At 38.9% G+C, this 24,799-nt stretch overlaps 1 long non-coding RNA gene across 1 annotated transcript in view; it reads right to left on the reverse strand.

Moving 5' to 3' along the window:
- Positions 1-3,971: 3,971 nt before the first annotated feature.
- The window catches only part of LOC108384545 (uncharacterized), a 758,195-nt gene continuing 737,367 nt past the window's right edge, over positions 3,972-24,799 (reverse strand). Inside the window, exon 6 of the long non-coding RNA XR_012130751.1 lies at positions 3,972-6,303. This is a non-coding gene — a long non-coding RNA (uncharacterized lncRNA). The remainder of the gene's footprint in view (positions 6,304-24,799) is intronic.

Raw genomic sequence — 24,799 nt, forward strand, 5'->3', positions numbered from 1 at the left:
GCCATTCAACATGAAAATATCATATGCTTCTTACACTGTTCAGAGTAGAAATGCTGATTAAATTTTGACTTTAAATTTTAAGTATGAATTTTAAAATTATTTCTAAAAAAACATTAAATGCAGAGGAAAAAAAAGATGACATGAGGAAAAAGTAAATCTCAAATAACCCAAAGAAGCAAAAGAGATAAAAAAAAAATGGAATCTGAAAATAGGATGTTAGAAAGAATTAAAATAGACTATCAATGTAGGTCGACTAAACTCAATTACAAGCCCATCAGACTGGATGCTTTTTAAAAAAGATAATACAGTGTTTTACAAGAGCCATAGTCTACCAAGACTCAAATAAAGATTAAAAGTCAAAGGGTGGAAGTCTAGAGCAAAAGAAAATCCTGTTCTACTATCAGAGAAAATAACCTTCAAGGCTGAAATCATTATCAGAAAAAGAGTGAATCACTATATTTTTATATAAATTTAAATTCACCAGGAATAAAGCAATTCTAATCCATATATCCCCCAAATGTAGCCTCAAAATATATAAACTAAATATGGACAGAACTACAAGGAGAAACTGACAATTATCACAACAGATCTGTGGTTCTCACTTTTGTGAGTCAGAATCACCTGAGCGGCTTGTTAAAACAGAGATTCCTGGGCTCACCAGTAGAGTTTCTGATTAGTGAATCTTGGGTGGGGCCGAAGAATTGCATTTCTAGCAAGTTCCCAAGTGGTGCTGAAACTACTGGCACAGGGACCAGGATTGGAGCAAAAGAAGGAAATCTAAGAAAAACACATAAAGTAGGATTTCATTTATATAAAGTTCAAGGCAAAGCAAATTAAAGCATTGTGTAGGGATGCATCTAGTATAATAAAACCATAAAGAAAAGCAAGAAAATGCAAGACCCAATGATGGAGATAGCAGCTTCCCTCTATGGGGTAAGAGTGGAGAGGTGCAGTCACAGAGTGTAATGTTCTGTTTCTTAAAGTGGGAAGGGAGTTATTGGATGCCTATTTTATTCTAAGTTGTACAGAAACATGATGCATACTTTTGTACCTAAGGTATATTCAACAATAAAATATTAAAAGGTAGTGAAACCAGATAGTGTACGAGAAGAAGCACACCACTTTAATGAAACTGGTCAGGAGTAGATACCAGGGAATTGGGATTTGAGTGATTACTGGGAAGTTTGATAAGCAAAAAACTTGGAGGGGTGGGGTGTATTCAGCAGAGTGACATAATCAAAGTGAGAAGATAATCAGCCTGGACAGAGAGAATTGTTCATGTGCTAATAGCAGACAGATCAGTTTGAAAGTGGTTACGTCAAATTCTTAATTCAGTATGCAAAGTCAGAATTTTGAGGGAATAGGACATACTGCAGATACATTTTGAAGGGAGGAAAGTCAGGGATGTGGCCACTATCTCTACCTGAAAAAATTCAAACAGTGTGGTTTTACCAAAGACTTAGGCAAAAGTCTGGTTTTGCAGTCAGACAATCTACATGGAAAGTGAAACATCTTTGACATTAACTGTCCTTTTCCATTTTTATCAATATACGCTAGATAATACATGTATGTAATAACATAAGGCATATTTTGAAAAATAATAGTTTATTTCTCTTAATCCTGCCCACTGCTGAGTTTCACTACCTAGAATTATTTTGAACTTTTTTTAGCTTTAACTTCTTTCTTCTGGTTTTAACTTCTATTTTTTGAAGTAACATAGATATAGTTCAACTTCTTGATTTAGACATGATTCTCTCTATTAGGATTTGGATTGTTCATAAGTACCACCCATAGACTGTAGCAAACATACTTTCCCATTTCCATCCTCCCAACATAAATCTTCCACAATTTTTGGCTAAATCAGTGTACACTGTTTACATTATTATGACCATGTAAACATTGTTCTCAGCTGAGCCATGTGACATACTGTGAACACATTTCTTTTCCTGTATAACTTTTAATTTCACAATAATTAATTGCCTCTTTCATACTTACATAGTTTTCTATATGCCTATCAACAATTCATTCCCAAACTCTCCATTCAGGTCTCTAGAATTCCTGTCAATATGGTCAAATTCAATGCACAATGTCCATGTTCCGCCTTTTTTCCCTTTGGAGACATCTCTTTTGGACTCCATCTACATGTTTCAATCCAGCCTACTGAAGAGTTGTTTTTCCTAGGACTTCAATCAGTGACATCGTAGAAATGATCACCTCCTTTTTCTATTGAATACCATTTTCTTTTTTCTTCCATGTGCATACAATTGGGTTTGTCAAATGGCAGACCTTTCTGTCCAGAAGGCCCATCTGACTATTCAGGGAACTCCACATGCCAGTTATGTTTAAGTCTTATCTCTTGTGTTTATCAATTTCTCAGAATCATTCAGTTGCGTGATGGTAGGAGTGTACACACAAGACAGGCAGCTAGGTTTTGGCTGCATGGCTATGCCATGGAGGCTTTGGGGAAGGGAACGAGTTTATTTTTTAGTATGCAGCCTTACTTCTGCCTTCAAATCTCCCTGGGGTCTAAAAAAATAGCCCTGTCCTATCTAGATGGATGAAGGTTGAAAGCCATATCATCAGACCATAAAACTAGGAAGATTATAAAGGGTGAATCAATTATATTTTACAGCCAACACAAATTGATTGAGTGCCTAATTTGACCAAAGCATTCTTGGAAACTGAGTGAATGCAGAGTTCTTTTCTAAATTCCTTACAACTGTAACCTTCTCTTTAAGGAAAAAAAGAATCAGAAAGTAGTGCTGACATATAAGGTCTTGAAACTTATTACTCTAAAAAGGTCTGGGTTAAATGTGGAAATGATTTTAAAAAAGACAGAGGTAAGTCAAAAAATGTTTCCATCCAGGAAACTAAAATATTTTAGGAACATTTCTAACTTCTGATACTCATATCAAGGAGAACAACTGTGTCTTCTCACGGTTTTGGTTGTAGAGTAAGGTGGGCCCCTGGAATGCCATGTACAGTTCTTGTGATCTTCTGAGCTCTAGTTTGAAGAAGTGTGTCTGCTGTTGTGTATGTCTGTCAGAAGATATTTTCTGTATTCAAATTAAGTGTACAGTAGAATGATCTTCATAGACCAGCAGTTCTCAGAGTTAGTCTCTGGGTCTCTGGGGGGTCCCCAAGATGAAAAACATTCTTATAATAATTGTAAGACATTATTAACCCCCTTCACTTGTTGATATTATAATGGTGAATTCATGCTGGTACTTTTGCCTGAACGAAGACAGTGGCATCAGACTATGCTAGCATGCTGTGCTTTTCACTAATAGGCACTTGCAGTGAAAAAAGAAAAAAAAAAGCCAGGTTCACTTAAGGAAGTCTTTGATAAAACATAAAATGATTAATCTTACTAAATCTCAACCATTTAGTATGATTTAAAAGTAGTCTGTTTTGCAAAATGGGAAGTGCACATAAAACACTCTGCTGTCTACTTAAGTAGGAGGATTGTCTTGAGGAAAAGTGCACATTTAATTGTATGAGTTGCAAGCTAAATAGCCATTTTTCACAGAACACAATTTTTTATCTGAAGGAACAACTGACAAATTATGGCTATTTTGACTTGAGTATTTGTCAGACGTTTTCTCAAAAATTAATGAAGTGAGTCTGTCACTTCAAGGGAAACAACTGGCAGTATTTGTTGCCAATGATAAAATTCAAGCTTTCAAGCAAAAATTAGAACTTTGGAAAACTCACATCTACCACTGTGAGCTTGACAATATCCTAATACTTAAAGATATTGCCTTTGAGAGTGGTGATATTAGTGATAGTGATTTATGTTAAAATAATAAAAATGATAATAAAATGTATCAAATTTTTAGAAGCAGCACATAACTCAGTGAACCAATACTTTCCACATGACCAATGCATAGGTAAAAGACCCAATCAAAGTGAAAGGTAGACAAAATAATTTTATATGACAAAGTAACTTTTAAGAAACTACTCCACAGTAAGTTGAAGAAGTGTTAAAGAAAAATATCCATAACTACTTGAAAAGGCTATTAAAATAAACCTTGAGTTTCCAACTACATATCTATGTGGAATTTTCTTTATATACTTCAACCAAAACAACATACATTAACAGTATAAAAAGTAGAATGAGAATCTAGTGCTTTTCTATTATGCTGAACATTAAAGATATTTATAAAACAACAGTGCCACGCTTCTCACTAATTTTTGGGGAAATCATAGTTAATTTTCATAAAATATGCTATTTATGTAAACAAAATGGACTTAATGTTTTTAACTGAGCATACAATAATATTAAATTTTTTCTTATGCAATAAATACTGATAAATTATAACCAATATAAATAAAATTTCTTTGTGGTCTTCAATAAGTTTTAAGAGTGTTAAGGGGTCCTGAGACTTAAGAGTATGAGAATTAAACTAACCTTAATTGACCTTTCTGTTCATGGCTCAATCTTAAATTGAGTCATGGATCTGAGTAGATTGAGAAGGCAAATTTGGAAGCAGTGACTAAGAATATCAATTTATAAAAATTTGGCAAAGCAATGGGCTCCCAGCTGGGGGTGATATTTACTACTGTCCCTTCCAGGAATACTTGAAATGTCCCATTTTTGGCTGTCACACTGAGAGAATGGAGGTGGCAGAGGTTGCTGGAGAGAGGTGGTATTGGCATCTAGTGTGTAGAGGCCAGGGATGCTGTTAATGTCTTACGGTGTTTAACAACACCCCTTCCACCCTGTGGCCTGCCCCTCCACCAAACACACACAATAAACAACTATCCAGCACAAAATGTCAGGAGTGCTGAAATTGAGAAATCCTGGAGTATAGTAGATAGATACAAAAACTGCCTGTCAAAACAAAACAGTGAAGCTAAATCAATTAAGTATATGCATCCAAACACGACATTTTTTCCATTGAGATACATATAGATCAGCATAGGATAATAGATTCAAGTCATGAAGTCATGAAACTACTTTCTGATTTACCAGTGAGACCAATCTATGATTTTCTAAAGGCAAATAAAGGGCTAGTATTTGGACTCTGGTATATAATCAGAGGTCTAACAAATTTTTAGAAGTTCATTCTATCTCATGTTCAACATATAACTCAAGTCTGGTAATGCATTTGTATTTTTGAATACATAGCAAATATGAGGCCTGTAAGCCTGAATATGAATTAAGAATGATACAGTAATTAATTAACATCTTGTGCTCTGACTCAGGTGAGCATCCTGAGATTCTCCAATAATTCAGAAAATACAAGACTTAAAGAATAAGCAGGATATCACATTATAAACAAAACAAGAGAACAGTACTATTATGTTTAGTACCAAGGGAGCTAGTTCACAATTGTTGTGCCAACTAATAACATCATTTTGGGAGAAAGGAATTATAAACCAGAATTTCACAGTAGGATCACCCTGTTAGTAAACTAATCATGGCTACTGTTGTGGGTTGAATTGTGTCTCTCCCCCACCCTCTAATGTTTGGTCGAAATTCTGAGCCTCTGTCCCTATGAATGTAGCCTTATTTGGAAATAGGGTTCTTGCCAGATGTAATTAAGATGAAGTCATACTAGATTATAGCGGCCCCTAAGCCCAATGATGCCCTTATGAGAAGAGAGAGACTTAGAGATCTTCCCCCACCCTGGGGGAAGAGGTCCATATGAAGACAGAAGCAGAGATCCGAGAGATGCAGCTATAGGCCAAAGAGTGCTTAGGATTTCCAGCAACCATCAGAAACTAGGAAGAGGCAAGGAATGAGTCCTAGAGCCTTCCAAGGGAGCAAGGCCCTGCTGCCACCTCGATTTCTGACTTCTAGAACTATGAGACAACACATTTCAGTTTTTTTAAGCTATCCGCTTTGTGGCACTTTTTTTTATGGCAGTCTAAGGAAACTAAAACACCCACCAATCTCTACCAAAACCTCTTCCTGCAAACCTCTTGCAGATTGTTTTCTGGCCCCGGCCTGAGAAGGTGCAGTGATGGAATCCTCCCTGCCTAATGGAACAGACAGGTTCACTGCAGGATGGTTCTAAAATCTATGAAGGTCTTCTTTACAAAAGGAGCAGACTGGCTTTCCTGCTTGGTTGCTTACCTTGTTTTATTTATCAACCACTAGTCTAGAATTTGGTCATCATCTGAAATATGTGTCATGATAACCTTTGGCAAATGGGTCATGGGAAGTTCATCTCGCCAGAAGACAGGAACTGAGAACCCAAAAGACGAAATCGAGGCCCTGTCTACTCCTTGTTTTCTGGGCAGGCAGTTGCACAGCTGCATGACGTTGTCCTTTGGGCTCCTGGGAAGCTGTGGCTTCTGCAAATGAGAATGGGAGGCATCACCTCAAGTTACTCAAATGCAATATAAAAAAGTTTACAGGGGAATTAGGCCCATAGGGTAGGGCCCACTTTACAGAAAAAGGACAAGTGACCCTTTAACCTTCACAAAGTTAGTAGCAGAAGTGGGATTAAAATCCAGTTTGTTACACACAAAACTCAAGGTTTTTCTGACTCTCACGCAGAGTGCCTCCCTCGCCTGAGCACACTGTTGGAATACCCACTATTTAATCGATTGAATGGTGTCCCTTGTAAGGGAATATCTTAATAAAGTACTTAATAAATGCTCACAAATTAGTGTATTTCCATGCCATTTAGTGTCTTTCATTCATAGCAATTGAAATTCTATTTATAATAAATTCACTCAGTATTCACGTGGATGATGCATACATTTCAAAATGTTCAGCTGCAATTTGGATTTAATTAGTTGACACTTTGAGTACTGCCAAAGGTTTTTTTTTTCTATTCAGAAATGGATTGCCTGTTTCAACAACAAATCCTTAAGAACATCTGTAGAATGAAGCCAACTGACAAAAATATTTATGTTACAGCTTTCAGCTGTGACATAAGGGGACATTCCATCTTATGCGCTTTGCATTTAATGCAAGAGCTTTGGCCACAAGGACGCTCTGTAGGATGGGCTTTCCTCATTATCATCTTGTCTTGTCCTTCCTTCCTGTTGGTTCAAATTTACAAGATGCTTTAGGTGGAGAATTCAATAGCCGAACTGGATACTTTGTTTTATGTCTCAACAGCTCATTGTCTATAGTTAAAAATTAAAATCAAGAGTGACAGTCACATTGAAAATCAGTTTTAATGCTGACAAATGATGACAACAGAGCAGAGATGCTCCCTAATGATGATGAAGATGTGAGGATGATGATGATGAAGATAATAGCAACTGGCAATTATGGGATGGTTACTATGGACCAGTCACTATACCATACACAGTATCTCATTTGGCCCTCTTAATGATTCTGTAAAGGAGGTATGTGTCGTCCTCATTTGGAAGATGAGAAAACTGAGGTTATGGCAGGTTTAGTTCCCAGAGTCTTCGAGCTATTAAGTTGGTGGAGGGGCACTATTTGAAACCAGTTCTGACTTACAATGTCACTACATAACATGGATTTAACTGTTTCTGGGGATACCACACAGGGTATATGGTGGAAACTCATATTTCTACTGTGTATGATATTTCTACAGTGTAGCATGTATATTTTACATTTCTACAATGTCGTCACTCCAGTCAATACCTCACTGATTTTGATAAAAGGCATACTAGCTTTCCCAGGAGAAGAACAATGACACAAAGTGAAAATCTGGCCCTCTATAGTCACAGAGGAACTGGGTATCCAAGGGACTGTGCCCTTCTTGGTAGGTATCCTGTAGCAGAGGATAATAAAACCTGAAGGCAGTTATCTCAGCAACTTGTGCAACCCCATTTTAATTCATGCTTATTTCATATTAGAGGGTGGGGCTGATTTTTGTTCAAATAATTGTTTCAGTTATTCATTTTGATATGCTAGTAAAAGGATGTAGACTTATTTGTACAGTCTGATATGTTGATCCCTCCACCCTATCCCACCCCAAAGGGATTGGGCTAGGGAAGTCAGGCTCCGAGGCATAGTGTGCTGTATACGAGCTCTGGAACCAGATTGTCTGGGTTCAATCACCAGCATCATTACTCACTAACTGATCTCGGAAGTATTAAAATTTCTTTATGCTTCAGTTTCATTCTCTTAAAGCAGAATCTTTGTAACTCCTCATCGAGTTGTTAGGTAGCCTAAATTAATTCATACATGTAAAGCATTTGGAAAGTGCTTGACATATAAATACCAGCTATCATTGTCACAGCCATCCCCTAGCCTCTTGCAGGAATCTAAGTGTTGACCCTGCTAAACTATGTTTTTCATAATGGAAACTGAATAGTCTAAAGATTTTCATTTATATCTCAAAACTTCCTTAGAGAAATTTTAATAGGAATGAGGCCCTTTAATAATTACTATTTATGTTTGTATTCAACAGCGATAACTTTCAGGGTAATGTTGAGCTAGGGAAATTTCAAAAAAATCTGATTTTTATGGAATTACTTTTGAAAAATAAGAAGCAGTTCATTTTTAAAGAAACTTCTGGCTAGAAATAATGTAATAAAGTATATATAGCATATTTCCTGACACATGGTGGGCACTCAATAAATGTCACTGTGACTACTATTAATGTGGTATCTTCATGTCAGTTTTGTGGTCCTTCTTAGGACTTTATCACAGAGAGTGCTTTTCTGTTGTGGATGATAAGTATTTGTTACAAGTTCTGAACACTGAAGATGTTAACTTTTAGAAGTAGAGCAACCATAATTTCTCCTCTGAACTTTCTGTTTCAATATATTCACCTTCTCTCTAAAGCTGGAATTAAAAAATATTTAACCTGGTGTGAAAGAATACATCAATTAGAACACGTACAACCTTTCCAGTAGCATTCTATTTGGAGATGCTTATAGGAAGGCTTCCAGTTTCATGTTCGTCAATAGAACCTGTCTCAAATGTCATTGCGAACAGTGCTCTATTAACATCAGCTCAAAGTAGGGAAGTGCACCCAAGGATTCAAGTTTCAGCCCCTTTTGTGATGAGGAACAGCAACTCTACTAATAGAACCACAGGGATAAACTCCCTGGGACAAACGCATTTCCTCTGCCTGAGAAAGCATATGTAGTCTGTTTACTGGAAAACGGTATTTCAATAGGGAGTCTTTTCACTGTTGCAACATGTCACACATTATTTTTAATATAATCTAAAATAAGTTATTACTAAGTGGTGCCTATTAATTTCAAGAAAAAAAAACAGGAAATAAGAAGGAACATTATAATCACCAATGTAATACTACCACCTAAAAAATTATCACTAATATTATGCTACACGGCCTTGTAAGATTACATGTCTGTGTATGTATGTAATTTGGTAATTTGTATTGTATGTATGTTTATTATTTGTATTTAGGAAAATTTAGGAAAATTGGAAGCTTAACTTTGGTGTTATTGTCTAACTTATCCTTCATAGTTTCTCTATTTGTATCACACTTGATGTCCTTTCCCATGTCAAGATTATAACACTGTTCAGTTGCATTTTGATCTACTATGATTTTATTTATTTCATTCAAATTTTTAAGCTATTAGAAATTGATTTGGTTTAGGAGTGAGTGAGAGACCCAACTTTATGGGTCTCCAAATGGCTGTTCTATTGCTCTGACACAATTATTAAATAATCCATTCCCTCCTATTGACTTGAGTTATGCTTTTATCCTACTGTAAGTTCATATATAAGCTTTATTTCAGTACTTCCCATTCTGTTTTATTGCTTCATCTATTCCTCAACAGAAGCCAGATTATTTAGTATTACTAGCAAAATACGGCAACTTTATATAGGCCTGCATTTATCTTAAGTTTAATCATAGGTATTCTATCTTCACCTTTTAAGAAATATTAATTTGTTTTCGTAAGTAACATATGCACAGTGTTGACATTTAAATGGTACAAAATGTATGTAGAAATGTAGGTCTTCCTCCCCTTCCTTCTCTGCCAGCTACTTCCCCAACCTGGAGCCAATTGCCATTTTTTATATATCTCCATTGTTATTCCATGCATATATAAGCATAGAAATAGCATATTAAAATGGCACTTTCAGCCAAGACCTTAAGATGACAGACATAAGATTGCCAGACACCAATGCTGAGTGCCACACCAAAATATAAATCTTCAAAGGAAATACTCAGAAAGCAGTTTCACACACAGCCCTTACTTACACTTTGTACCCACACTGAGGATATAAAATGGATTGCTGGTAGAGAAAGAAAGTGAGATAGATCTATGATTGTGAAGATAATTTCGCTGGAGAGAGCGGTGCAGACTGTCCCATTTCTTGCCCACCCCAGGCCCAGCGTGACCGTTCCACAGGACCACTTTGAGAGTTTGATCTGCAGCCTTGCTGGGTGACAGACACTGACAACAGTGACTCACTGTCACCTGAAAGCCAGGGACAACAGATGGGCTGGCTACTGAAGGCGGGGCCACAGGAGCACAGGGCCAGCGAGTGTGAGTTGGGTCTCCAAACTCAGAGTTTATTAAGACCAAGGATGTGTGAATGATTCTCAGTGTCAGATGCGGGCCACAGGAGCCTGGGAAAAGAGACAGGGAGAGGGAGGGAGGATGGAGAGGGCGAGTGGGTAAGTGTGAGAGAGAGAGAGAGAGAGGGAAAAGAGAGTGTGTATGTATGCTGTGTTAAGTCATGCACAATAGTTTGTCTTGATGATCAAGGGATCTCAACCGTTAGAAGCTGGAGGTGGGCTACAAGCTTCCCGGGAGGAGAGTAGGCAATGCCCCTAAGGAGAGCACATCACACGCATGAAGGAGATGCAGGTGATGTATTTCCACTGGTGGGAGGGATTCCTCTAAAAGCCACAACAGTGTAGGGTGACCAAGCATCTCAGCTGACCCACATTGAAGGAGTTTCAGAGGCATGGGCTTTTCTTTAAACTGAGAAAGTCCTGGCAACCTGGGACAAGTTGCTCACCTTACCTTGAAGTAAAAATGTAAGTTTCAAACACCTGCCAGATCTAGAGAATGTAAAGCCATCTTAAGACAATAGAGTGCAGTTTTTACCTTTGTTCCCTTCCCTCTCATCATCTCATGTGGTAATGGTCAGAAACAAATAGGTAATAAGGCACAGCGGAATCAAGGCAGGGAAACAAGTCTCACTGGGGAGAAGAGGTGCAACAGTTAAGTTGGAGTTGGCAGTTATGACTGTGACGTGGGCCTGGGCAATTTGGTTTTTGAATTGAGATCAAGTAGGTGGTCAAAAGTGATATGCAACTTTGTATAATTCATAAGTGGTCAGAAATGTCCTGGAACTAATTTTTATTCAGGGGCTAATAACCTTTCCCACTGAATACATTTTAGTGGGCCAGGAGGACACAAACTCAAGTTGCTTTGTGATTTCCCTCCATGAGTCATGCTGTTTCAGTATGTAAGCTTCACATTTGTGGGTTAAAAAAACCTGCAAATATGTACTATGCTACATACCCTCCTCGGCTTGAGTTTGTTCTTGCAGAGATACACTATGGGGCTTGTCTGTTACACTGCAGACAGAGCAACACCACTGTTTCTCAGTGTTACCTCCTGTTCTGTGCCTGGATGGTCGTGGAATTTATATAGCCATACAGTCAAAAAAAATTTTGACCTTTTTATATTATGTTTTCAATTTTTAAACATGGTTTCTGGATTCTGTGTCATACTTAGGCAAACACTTCATACCCTGAGATTATAAAACATTCTTCCATGTTTGTTTCAATATTTTTATTATTCTTTTACATTTAAATCTTTGATCTTCCATGTCTTTAATGTAACAAGTAAGGCATTAAATGAAATTTTTTTCAAGTCCGAATGCCATTGTTCACCGAGAATCCATTTTCTTCCACTGATCTGTAATGCCATTTTTATTACAGAATTACTCCCTAAAAATCCCCAGGTTCCGGTTAAGTTTCATAGTTGAATTGTACCAAACCACTGTGAATCAGATAACTCTGATGCTACTTAGACTCACTTGAAGAGAAAAAAAATTTCATACAAATGGATGTCTTTTAGGGAGTAGTGTTTCCTTACTTCTCCTTTGGAAATTGATCTGCTTAATTGTTTATTTTTTTATTTTTCATTTCTTCTAGAGTCATTTCTGGAAAATCACATAGCTCATTCAGATTTTCAATTTTACTTCCTAGAGTTCAGTTTATCATTGTTGAATTCCTTTGAAGTGATTATTTCCCCATTATTTCTTCCTTTGAATGTATTTTTGCTTTATTTTGTTCTTGATAAGATTTGCTAATGGTCTATCTCTTATTAGGTCCTATGATCTTAGATAAATTTATTAGTTTTACTATATTTTTGGTTTATAATTAATTTATGCTTTTATTTTTAACTCTTTCTCTGAATTTCTTTTGTAGTTCATTTTCTAATTATTTAAATTAAGTACATAATTCCTTATTATTAATATAAATATGAAACTTATTTCTAGCACTGCTTTAGCTATATTCCATATATTCTTCTATCTAGTATTTTATATCAGCATTTCTTAGGTATTCTTCAAGAGTTGAAGAGTTGTTTTTTATTTTGTTCCAAGAGTTGTTTGAGAAAGCATTTTTTTCAATTTTAGGCTATAAGGATTTTTTCTTCTTTCCTAAGTTTAAACATTAAAATTTAAGTTTTATTTATTTATACTCAGGTAACTTAAAAAAAAAAGTTTAGATGGAAAAACTTCCTTATATTTCTCTGAAGATTAGACACCCTGGAAAGAAAGAAATGTGTGTGTGTGTGTGTGTGTGTGTGTGTGTGTGTGTTGAGAGGCAGGGTAAGGTAGGGAAAGGGAGGCTGTATGAATTCCTTGAACCTCTTCTAATACCCCAAGGAAAACAAGAAGAGGAGGGGAGGTAGAAAGCGGGTGACACAGGAGGATGATGTTGCAGCAGCTGTGGATTTGGGGGTAAGGCTTTTGCATGGCAGGAGCCAAGGCTAATTACTGGGCTTTCATGTTGCTGAGTGGGGTAGGAGGGCAGAGGGCTAGAGCTGAAATGCTGCACGAGAAGGAATTTGTAAAGATGATGTGAGGAAAGAGAAAGAAAATAGGAGTAGCAGTTAGATGCAAGAGAAACCCTTCCGGGCAAAGCCAAGATGTTTACTGATGGTGGTGGTAAGAGCTTTACTCTGCAGTGCAGCAGTTCCTGGTTCCCCTCAAAGCTTTCAGTAGAAGATCTAAGTTCATTGTCGTGGTGTGAGGTTGGATCTTTGGAGAGACTTATCAAATAGCTGAATATAATTTCGAATTGTGTAAGGCGTGAAAGTAGTGTTTGTCAGTTGAAAGCTACTATACCTGGGTTACACTTTAAGAAGTTTAAAGTTAGGACAAGGCATGAAGAAAGGACACCAAGAAGGGGTTAGGAGACACTGAATCAGGCTTCAGCTTTCTCACTTTCTATGGGATGTAGAGGAGATCACAGATACTACCGGGTCTCAGTTCTTCAGGAAGAAAACTGTACAACAGCTCACCTTCTACCTCTTTCTGGAATAGTGCAGGGATTAAGAGCTCTGCATAGGGTTAATGCACCTGGGTTTGCCTCTGACTCCACCATTTAATTTGACTTTGGGCAAGTAACCTAATCCGTTAAGAACTGGATTCCATAAAATCATAATACAATGTTGCCTGTTTCAAAGAGTTTTGGTGGTGATTAAATGAGATAATTTTTTAAAAGTTTGTTTATCAGAGTGCCTGATGCAGAGTAAGAACCTAACAATAAACAAGTGACCAGGGAAACGAAGGAATAAATGAGCAAGACTACATACAGTGAGTTCTAGTCCAGGCCAAACACAGTTTAGCTGTGTAGCTGTGGGCGGTTCATTTAACTGCTCTTGTCTTCAGCTTCCACATTCAATTCAACTCTTAATTATTCAGAAGGTGTTCTGACATCACAAGTCACAATACCTCCCCATTGGCACAATGAAAGATCAACATCCCTTCCATCTCTAACTTTCCATGAAATCATTATAGTTGGTACCCCTAACAGCTGTGACCCTGGGCTCAGTCATGTACATCCTCTCATTATCCTGCTCCAGGCCATCAGGAAAACCTCTGCTTCTCCACTCCTGGATGTAGTGTAATATCTACATTGCTTAGATAGTTGAGCATAAACTTATTACACATTTCGCTCTTCTGCATTTATTCCAAGTTTCCTTTTGATTGACACCCCTGATGTCAATGTCAGTAGCCCTAAATGGCTCCTGGATGACCTCTAAAATCTGCAGTCCATGAGTAAAGGATAAATACCTTGCAGGTAAGTCAGTAGATTCTATTTAAAGGCATTACATGTCCTCTCTTGAACTGGGAGGTAAAGATATGGTACAAACAAAACTTTGATGTCACATAGACTTAAATTTGAATGCTGGGTGACTGTACTTACCAGCTGTGTGGCCTTGGGCTAGATACTTAATCTCACTAAACTTCAATTTCTTTATCTGTAAAATGGGTGATGGCCCTGAATACTCTGAGAAAATCACATGGAATAATGATGTAATAGGGCTTGGCACAAACTCTATATATCCCTTCCTTCTCTCTTACATGGGTGGCAGAAGTTACAAGATATGTCCATCCCAGTGTCCCACAATATAAAAGCTTTGGGTCCAGTACTATAACTGCATGGTGATGTCATGTGTGATGTTACATTAAAAAAATATTTAAATTGAAAAACAAAGACGTCTGTGAACAAAGCTTCCAGAGCATATTCACTGAAGTGTTATGCAGCATTTAAAGATTCTGCTGCCTGCCCTAAACTTTTGTCTTGTGTAGCACCATGTGAGTGGCTGTGGGGCTGGGTATAAAGAGTATGTGTTTTGGGGAAAGGACTGGGAGAGTGACAAAGCTCTAAAGACCCACTCACATGATGGCATAAAGGTGACAGTGGGGGAGAATAATGGGAAGAGGGAAAACAAAAAGGTAAGAATAAAGGAACACAAAGGCTGATAAATTAGAAAATAAAACTTATTATCCTGTATTTTTTTGCTTTGCCCAACTGGTAGTAGATATTCTAACATACAAATTTCTCAAATACTGACCAGAAAGAGGCTCTTACCAGGTCTGGTGACATACAAAAGAAAAGCAAAACCGAATAACTGAAAAACTGAATACCAAGTGCTGATTAACAGAGAGTTAGCTTTAAAAAAGAGTGAAAACATTTGCTAGTTTTTTGGAAAAATAAAAAACCCCACAACAAAAAACAAACAAACAAAAAAACAAAAAAACCATCCCTTTGGGTTTTTCCTGCAACAAATCCTGTTCTCAATTTTCTGTTTGGGAGTAATCCAGGAAAAAAATGACCTCTCCCATTGTAGTAATGAATTTCTATTCCCTTTTGAAGTTTAAATATGTTAATTTAATCTCCACATGGTCACCAAAAAAATATGTATTGTTAAATCATAGATCTTGACACACTGCTTCAGGGCTGGACCCTACCCTGTTACTCTGATTTCTCTGGTTCTAAACATAGAGCTCATCAAGGGGAATGATGGCTGAGCCCAGCCCAGCCTGTCTCTCCACTGTTTACAAGAATTTTGTCTTTTTGTCATGATGTCCCTTTGCTAAGTCGAAGTATTCTCAAGCCTCAAACAATGTCAGAGATTGGCTAGGAACAGTCAGTGGAATGGCATCAAAACCACACTCCTCATTTCTGCACTTGAAATCACGAGCGGTCAGAACACATTATCCTACAATATAGTAAATACCTTCCAACTGGGGTTTTATTTATTTTTTTGTAAAATAATTCAAGTATCTGCTTCTTCCAAATTATGCAAGGGAGCCAAAGCTGCACATACAGAAAACATTATATAAACGTGTGACCATTAATATAACCATTTGTAAACATAGTATACCAACATCTAAAGATTGATTGGAACCATTTGCAAACTATTAATTCAATAAACTTCCTGAACAACTAACTGCTTTGTGTGTTAAGACCTGTAATAGGTGATGATAAGCCACAGACCTCCTTTCAAGAAACCTAATAGTCGAGTAGAGCAGATAAGAAATGTACACAGCCCCATAATATGAGGAAGAAATTAAGATCTCTGAACTACCTAATCCATGTTATTTGGGCCAACTCTTTAATGATGACTTCTCTGGCCCCTACCTATTTTATTTTCTCCTTGTTCCACAAGTATTGGAAGTAGCTTATAACAAGAGGGCATATAAGACTATAATATGACAAGGCAAAGAAGCATTGCTAACATCATAGATGTGTTCAGATACTGCTGGTCCACTCCTTCAACAAAACAGCCTCAGGATTCCTGCATTTGTAACACTTTCCATTCTTGTTGCCTATTCCCATTGACAGACCCACCCTGGGTTGTGCCACCTGGAACTCCACCTCCCCTAAAATCATCTCAAACTCTAATTTATCAGTGATTGACCAACTTCCATCATTCTTGCTCTCTTCCTCCCACATTCCCATCATGGTTACTGTTCACCCTCATCCCCTTTCAACACACCATCTCTCCAGTGTTGCTTTGTCTCCCCGTTGATTCTCCTTGAGAATGGTTTCTCTTCCTTCCCTTCCAAACTAGACACAAAATACACCACTTCCACCACTGTCTTTCCCTGCATCGGTGTCCCCAGCCCCCAGACTTGATCAGCCAAATTATCTGCTCTCTCCTATTTTTATCTGTCACTCGTCTGTCCATTGCTGCAGTGTATAGTCAGGGTCTCCTATGTCCCCTGGTCCTTGGGGTCCTCCGAGTCCTTTAAAAACACTTCCCTTCTCAGATCCCTCTCTCATTCTCCATAGGAGCAAGATTTTCACTACTGTCTTCAGGCTACTGTTTCTATCTTTTCTTCCCTGAAGCCCAAGGACTCTTTTTTACGAAATACATACGTCAGCACCCTGCCCGCCTCCTCACCCTCAGCTGCTGTAGAAGTGGAGCTCTCCTAAGCACAGTTCATCCCTCTGCACTGCCCGGCCAGCTTTCACGGGGCTGTACCGCGGGGGGAACTGAGGCTGTCATGCATCAGCCGGGGTCTACGCTTTCATGGCTTTTCTGAGACCGCTGCTTAACTGCTTAGGGAACTATGTCCCAACATTTATTTTCATGATTGGATCTCACAGATACGTCTGTGATCTCTTTCAAACACTCTTTTATCATCAAATTTGGGGACAAGTGGAGAAAAAGTCTATGAAGAGATACAAATGTGCCAAATTCTTGAACACCTATTCCATATTCTATTTTGGATACTACATTGCTAATCTAGCCAAGACTTGCACTTTAATTAATTAGTTTATTAATTACTTATTTCTTTAGGTTCCTGTTAAACATTATCAACCCAGGATTTATGGGAACAAGGTCCACATTTACCCACACATAGGACAGTCTGGACCAACTTCAAGTCTGTAAACAGTAAGCTGATAGGGAAAGGGGAGGGAAGGCACTCATGGAACCTAGTAAGAATGGAACTTCAGAAGATCCTCAACAAAAGAAAACTATCTCTAGATATGGGAAATCCTTCACTCCAAATCAATTGATTTTAACAACAGTAAAATGGGCCTACTCAGGAGGTGTTCAGTGTAATCTAGATGATTAGAGGAGTGGTCTTTGGGAGAAGAGAACACTGGAGAGCTGGTGCATTGAAAGGGGATGAGGGTGAACAATAAGCATGATGGGAACATGGGAGGAAGGGAGCAAGAATGATGGAAGCTGGTCAACGACTAACCCTAGAGGAGTGCTCTTTGGGAGGAGAGTACTTCAAGTCAAACTAGCCTTATGTAAGCCCCAGACAGCCCACTGCCAAGCCTGGCATTCAGCCCTCTGAAGAGATTACCCCCACCATCAGAGACAGAGAATCTATACAGTTAAAAATATTATCCAACTAAGTCATATTTCTAAACCAGAAGCATCCCTGGGAGGGAAGATGTAATTCTAAGCTTACTCAACCCATGCTACTGGTTTTGTGATGGTTGCAGAACTGCTCAGCACTGCACCTACCTCCCTTGACTAAGATCCTCCCGCTTATCTGCTGATACAGTTCTTTCTCAGACTGAAAGAACTGAAACCTTGGGAGAGAGAAGTTTAATCCTAGAATCCATGTCTTGGGTGTTTGCTAAATCCCCTGTGAGAAACTCTCAGATAGAAGCATATAGCATGCTTCAGGCTAAGGAGTCAGGCAAGTCTAGGTGTGCACCAAACTTTAGAACTTCTTTAAATCTTGGCTTATTCATCTGTAAACTGGGGATAGTAACATTTACTTAAAAGGTGGTTTCAAGGGTTATGAAGCTCTCAGCCTTATAGATAATAAGTGTTATCTATATTATTTCTGTCATTACATCAAAGACCCCATCCATCCCTGATTTTAGAATTGCTGCTATTGGGCAAATGATCAAGACCCATGCGTGAGTCTGAGACCATACAAGGAAACTCTAGCTGCTGGTTGAATATACTGACTTGAAATTAGCAGGCCTAGTCATTTCAGCCAGGACATAATGTGAGCAGCCAATTCTTTGTGGTAGGAAAGTCTGAGGATGCCCTGCAGCTGTATGTGGTAGCCCTACCAATGGACAGATATTTCTATCTATGAACATAGCTCTATCTGTACTTATAAACCTGTCCACAAACACATCTATAACTATAATCTATCATCTGGATCTAGATCTATAGTGTATAAGGAATGCAAAGGCTATACACCAAGGTGTTTACATTGGTTATTTCTGGTTGTTTGGGATTATGGGTATCTTTTTGCTGTCTGTGTTTTCTCATAAGTACATACTGCATTTGTAATATGACAATAATAGAATATCAATTTTGAAAGACATTGTAGGGAAAGGAAAAGTAGTGAGTGACATCAGCCTCTGTCAACTTCCCCTTGGGAAGCAGCCCTGGGAGAAGGTCCAGAGGGAAATGCTGAGAGCGAGGAGGGGGTAGACTGGGGTGGGCTGCAGGCAGGAAGCTTGAGGAAGATGCCTTGAATCTGTGTGTGGATTCCCTGCTCAGCGGAATTTTATTTCAAGGTGCTGTTTTATATGATCTTGTTTTTTTACTAAAGCGAGCAAGAGTATTTTGACTTAGCCTACTTGTTCACCTCTCTACTCTTCCCACTGTCAGATCCTTTGTTCATGTCGTTTTTAGGAAGCCAGATGTTTAGACAGATTTTAGGCTGTGTTTCTTAACAAGATACCTGATACAGAACATCTAAGAGAGAAGTGTATGTCCTGCCCACACAGGTAAAGTCGCTATTATTCTGGTGGTGACTATCAGGCCGTGAGCCCCTCCTGGGCTTCTCAGGCTAACACTCTGGCAGGGACTCAACTCAAGTAGGCATAGAAGACCTATTATGGGGAGGAGGAGGAATAGGTGCAAAAGTGAAGGAAAATAGGATTTTTACATTTCTGTGGGCTGATGTGTATTACAGGATCCTGATGGTGAGTATGAAGAGGTTCTAGACTCACACTGGATACAAGATAAATTGTAACTCTTGTGGGGGGTGGGGGAATCTTTTCCCAGCCTGGAGCAAATTACCTTTGAAACCAAAGTCAGTCAAAGGAGAAATAAAGTGGGAGAAACCCATTTATTGCTTATAAGCAGTGTCCCTCACCACCTGGCTATAAAAAGGGACCCCACTAAACCTCTCTGGTCCAGATATACTCTTGCTCCCCCAACCCTGGTAATCACCTGTTGATATGGAGATGGACCACTTCTCTCCACCCCTTGGAAACACCTACTGATATGGAGATGCACTAAGGCCAGGCAAGAGATTCTGGAAATATTGCAATTTTACCCACACTGATAGATATAATAGAAAGAGAAGCAAGCCAAGGGTTTCACTGTTTCTTGCCCTTGGGTCTTCATCTGAAGACAATCTTCCTCTGACTCTAGTACAGTTCTCACTGCTGGATCACAGCATTGTTTTCCATATCCATACATTCATCCCCAGAGGACACCTACATTTTGCTATTTCACTGGACCTCAGACTCAGGACAACTGAAACTGAGTTGTTTATCTTTCCATACAGATTGGTATCCCTCCCATGTTTCCTGTTTTGGGCAATGGTGATACTATCCATCCAGTCACTGGGATCACTGAAGTCAGTGCTGAGTCCCCCTTCATTTTCCATACTCAGTCAGTACATTCAGGCCTGCAAAGGTCACTACCCTCTTCTCCCATCTTTCTATCCTTGTCTCCATGCCTTGGTTCCAGCCCTTGTCATTTTTTTTCTTGGACCACTTCTAGGCCTAACCAATCTGGCTTTAATCCATTTAAATTCTGTTCAAGTTTCCTAAAACTGAACATTATCATACACCTATTAAGTACACAGCAGAGTGCTAGATGCTGGATGTAAGAAGTTTATAAAAATAGATAAGAGCTAATAATCATTAGTCCTTACTCTGTAGTAGATGTATCTTTTACTTGTCTAGTATAAAAAATTTTCACAATACCCTAACAAAGTAGGTATTATATCTACTTTACAAATGAGGAAGCCAAGGATTAGTGAGCTTAGGTAAAATTACTGAAAGACACATAGCTAGTAATTTTGTTGGTGTGTGCATCCAGCCTGCCTGACTCCAGAGACCAAGGTTTTGATATTTAAGAAGAGAGGTTTCTGGCCTAATGGGGTCACAGACTAGTCGGAAAGGCAACTAATATGCAAAGATATAACTATTAATTGGCACAATGTTCCTGTAGGAACGTGAAGCACATTGTGAAGTCGGAGAGGCTCCTCAGAAGAGGTGATACTTGATCCAATCCTTCCAGAATGAATGAATTCATCAAGGCACAATAATTTCAGCAGCTAACTCTTAAACGGCATTTCCCGCGTGCTAGACATTCTGTTCTCTGCACATATTGACTAATTTTACCTTTATAATTTTTGGTAGGAGTTAAGGTGCTTACATACAGATGAGAAAACTGAGATTAGGAAGGTTAAGTGGTAAGTCCAAAGTCCCATAATAATGGAACGGCAAAGCCTATATTCAAAACCAAATTTTTCTAGAGTCAGTGCTTTTAACCACCACTCTACTTCTCAACAAAGCATGGAAAGGGCATTCCAGGCAGAGAAAATAGTCCAGAGGAAGGCATGGCATGTGGTACACATGTATGTGTGGGCAGTGATAGGAGATAAACTCTGTTATGGACTGAATTGTGCTCCCTTAAAAATTCCTAAGTTTGAAGCCCTAATCCTCTACACCTCAGAAAGTAACTGCATTTGGAGTTAGGCTCTTTAAAGAGGTAATTCAGTTGAAATGAGTTCTTTGGTGTAGGCCCTAATCCAGTATGACTAGGCTCCAAGAGATTTGGACATAGGGAGATGGCAGTCATCTATACACCAAGGAGAGGGCCTGGAACACACAGGGCTTTCCCTCTTGGCCCTCAGAAGAAACCAGTCCTGCTGACATCTTGACTTCGGATCTAGGCTCCAGAACTGTGAGACAATAACGTCTGTGGTTTAAGCCACCCAGGCTATGGTGTTTTGTTATGGTAGCCCTGAAAACTAACACAAGCCTGTAGGGGTAAGTAGGGCCAGGTCAAACTGAGCTTTGATCCTAGAATTACTAGGAATGGATCAGTGGGTGTTCAATTGCGAAGTCATATGATACAACTGTCATTTTATAAAGCTTGCTGTGGTAGCAGTATGGAGAGCAAGATTTGAGGCTTGGTGGGGGTGGATGTGGAAGGCCAGGAAGAGGATAATGAAGGCCTCATCCAAGGCAGGAATGGGGTGGAAAAGATGGATGCAGAAACTACCAGGATGGAGATAGCTGCCCCCTTGTCCTCTCCACTTGCCTCCAGAGCCATCACAAATTTTCCACCATTTCCTGAACATGCCATGTGCCTTCCAACCCCCACTCTGCCCCCTGCCCCTATATCTTTGTGCATAACACCCTGAGCTGCCTCACATTTAATGATGCTTCAAGACCTGGCCCCAGGGATGCCTTCTCTATGACACTACGTCCAGGATGTCCTGGGCTCTATGACTCTCACTCTCCAGCTCTGTAATTATTTGTTCCATGCCTGTCTCTTCCATTAGACGGTAAGCCCCTTGAGAGGTCTAGTCCACTGATTGACAAACAGAAGTGCAAACAGATGCTGAATGAACAAAAAGTCTTAAATGAGCACAAAGGACCACAGGAATTTAAAAGATAAGTGGAATTGGGTTCCACATGATTTATAAGAAAGCACATAAAATCAGGCATTTGGGGAGGTACAGTCTCCAGGAGAATATGACACAGATACCTATGTGATAACCTTGCCCTTTTTTTCTTCTGAATGGAAAGGAATACTGGGAAAACATAAAATACATTCGATTCCTTTCTAGTGGGCTTTTGGGAACCATGTTGGGGACAACATAGGGGATTCAATATGCTTACTTAAGAAAGGGTGGCAAATGGTTGAATAATCCTAATACTTAATGGCCTCTCATGAATCTCTTTTCCCCCCCTTAATTTGCTGTTGGCTTGCTTTTTAAACTCATATTTAGTTACGTGTCTAAAATTAACACAATGACTGTTGACTCAGTAGTCTTTAGATCCCTCAGAATGTCTTGGTTATAGCTCTCGTATTTTACTTAGAGGGAAGGAATCAATTACCATCAGTCAGAACTAAGATGTGATTACACTCATCTCTACACTGTCTTCTTAGGTACAGACAGTGAGTGGCTCAAATATGTTTGATTGTTAATGTATCTCTATCCTGAATGATATTTTTCTCTTAAGTGTAATTTTCCCTGTGAGTTATATGAACAATTTATTTTAGATTTGATGTTATGAAACCTAGAGTTTAAGTGGAAGAGCTCATTTTTAATTTTTGGCAGAAGTTCTTGATAAAGCAGCCATCCTTAGAGATACCCTTGGATGTCAGATGGCAGGGGTGATATTCATAGATGCCCTGTTTAGAAAGATGATGCTATTCTCCTGCATTAGTTCCCTGTGGCTAACATAACAAATTACTACAAACTTGATGTCTTACAAAAGCAGAAAGTTATTCTCAGAGTTCTGGAAGTCAGAAGTATGAAATCAAGGTAGGCGCAGGACCACACTCCCTCAGAGGGCTCTAGGGGAGATTCTGTTCAGTGCCTCTTCCAGCTTCTTGAGGCTTTAACTGTTCTATGGCTTGTGACCACATAATCCCACTTTCTGTCTCCATCTTTGCTTGACCTTCTCTTCATGTCTATTCTCTGTGTACATCTTTTAAGGTTATTTGTCAGTGGAATTAAGGCCCACTTAGTTAACCCACTGTCATCTCATCTTAGGGTCCCTAACTTAATTAGATCTGTGAGGACCCATTTTTTGAAAAAAGGTCCCATGGAGAAAAGAATAGGGAACTATCCTTTTAGGGACCACCATTTAACCTACCACACGACCCTTGGTCAGAAAGACCTTTCCAGGAGTGGTGACAGATTTATACCAATGCACCTACAGCTCTTTCCTCCTTGCCCCTGAATGTAAAGTTAATAATGTGCACGCCCCACTAATCTAAATGAGAGGTGAAAGCAAGAACTGCAAATGGGCAAAGCACATGCCAGCTGTAGTCAAGAATGTGCTCTAATTTCCCTCCACGGTGCTTTAACATGTTTGAATTGGTTGAGTATGTGAGAAGTTGGAATATTTTTATATAAAAGTTCCAAGTTCTGGCTTTTCCTGTAAAGCCAAATCTAACAGCAGTAGGCCCACAATCACTTTCAGTAATAAGGCTGGAATCTGGGTGGCAGCTGATCCTTAAATGGGGCCTGAACTTTCCACACTGACACAATCCTCAACTCTCCCTGTTGTTTACCCAAGTCCCACCTTACCCACTTGAATTAACTGGCTTCTGAGTCTTTGAGCTGGCAGTATCTGGTCCATGGGCCTGTTATCAAGGGCAGCTAGCCACTTGGGCAGAAATGCAAGTGATGTCCCTGATTCACTCTAACCATAGAGCTGAACTCTGAAAATTGCTGTCATAAGAGTTTGTGCAGACAGGGACAGGTTTACCCAATGTATCCACTAGGTGCAAAGTCTCATATTCTAAAGAGCTACCCCCCATTACTATGAAAATGAGCCTACACTGTAATAGTCTAACTTCTTCAGGCCCAGCCTCATGTAAACACAATTTCTAATCCTGAATTTTTCAGGTCCAGCTCAACTCCAGAGCACTTACTTATTGCTTTGTGGACCAGATATTTTATGTTTTATAATACCCTGTGTACAATATGACAAATATTTTTCTGTTCCTGATAAAATTTGTTGGGCTTACATCCATAGAGCTTAATTGAACTAAATCTCCCAGCATTTCATTACCCAACACCTTTTCCTAAGGAAATCCGGGGTTGTGGGGGAAGTAAAAAGGAAGTTCTTTTTTCAGCATTAGTGGTTTTAACAGACATTCACTGCTTTTGCTTCTACGCTGGAGTCCAGATCATATAGAGCTGGGAATAGCCTTGAAATACAAAGAACTTCAACATGCAAGACTAATTTTTTATTTGCAATTAGACTGACAGTTGGCAGTGTGTAATTAAGGAAACACTGACCTCGCTAGAGTTCCGACAGAGGTATTTTCTCCAGGATTAACTGTTCTTGCATAAATTTCCCCACACCATTCTCAATTTTTAAAAAATGGTATGATTTCTGTCTACAGCAAGGAGATGAATTTTCATGTGTACTATTCTTATAAACAGTCAAATTTCCTTCATATGTTTTGCTTTTCTTTACATACATTCCAAGATAATAAATTAACAGGTTCTATAAAAAAACTCATACACGGGCATGCACACACTCTCTTTCTAGTGGGTCAAACCTGTGACATCTTTCTTCATTAACAGTGAATAATGAATCGATCTAATTTAGCAGAGATAATCTAGTTGAAATTGACTTATTACATGTCAGATTGAACACACACAATGGCAACATGCAGGGTATACATGAAGCCATCACTT

This window comes from Manis javanica, chromosome 1, assembly GCF_040802235.1.
Source record: "Manis javanica isolate MJ-LG chromosome 1, MJ_LKY, whole genome shotgun sequence".
In the NCBI taxonomy this organism is placed as follows: domain Eukaryota; kingdom Metazoa; phylum Chordata; class Mammalia; order Pholidota; family Manidae; genus Manis; species Manis javanica.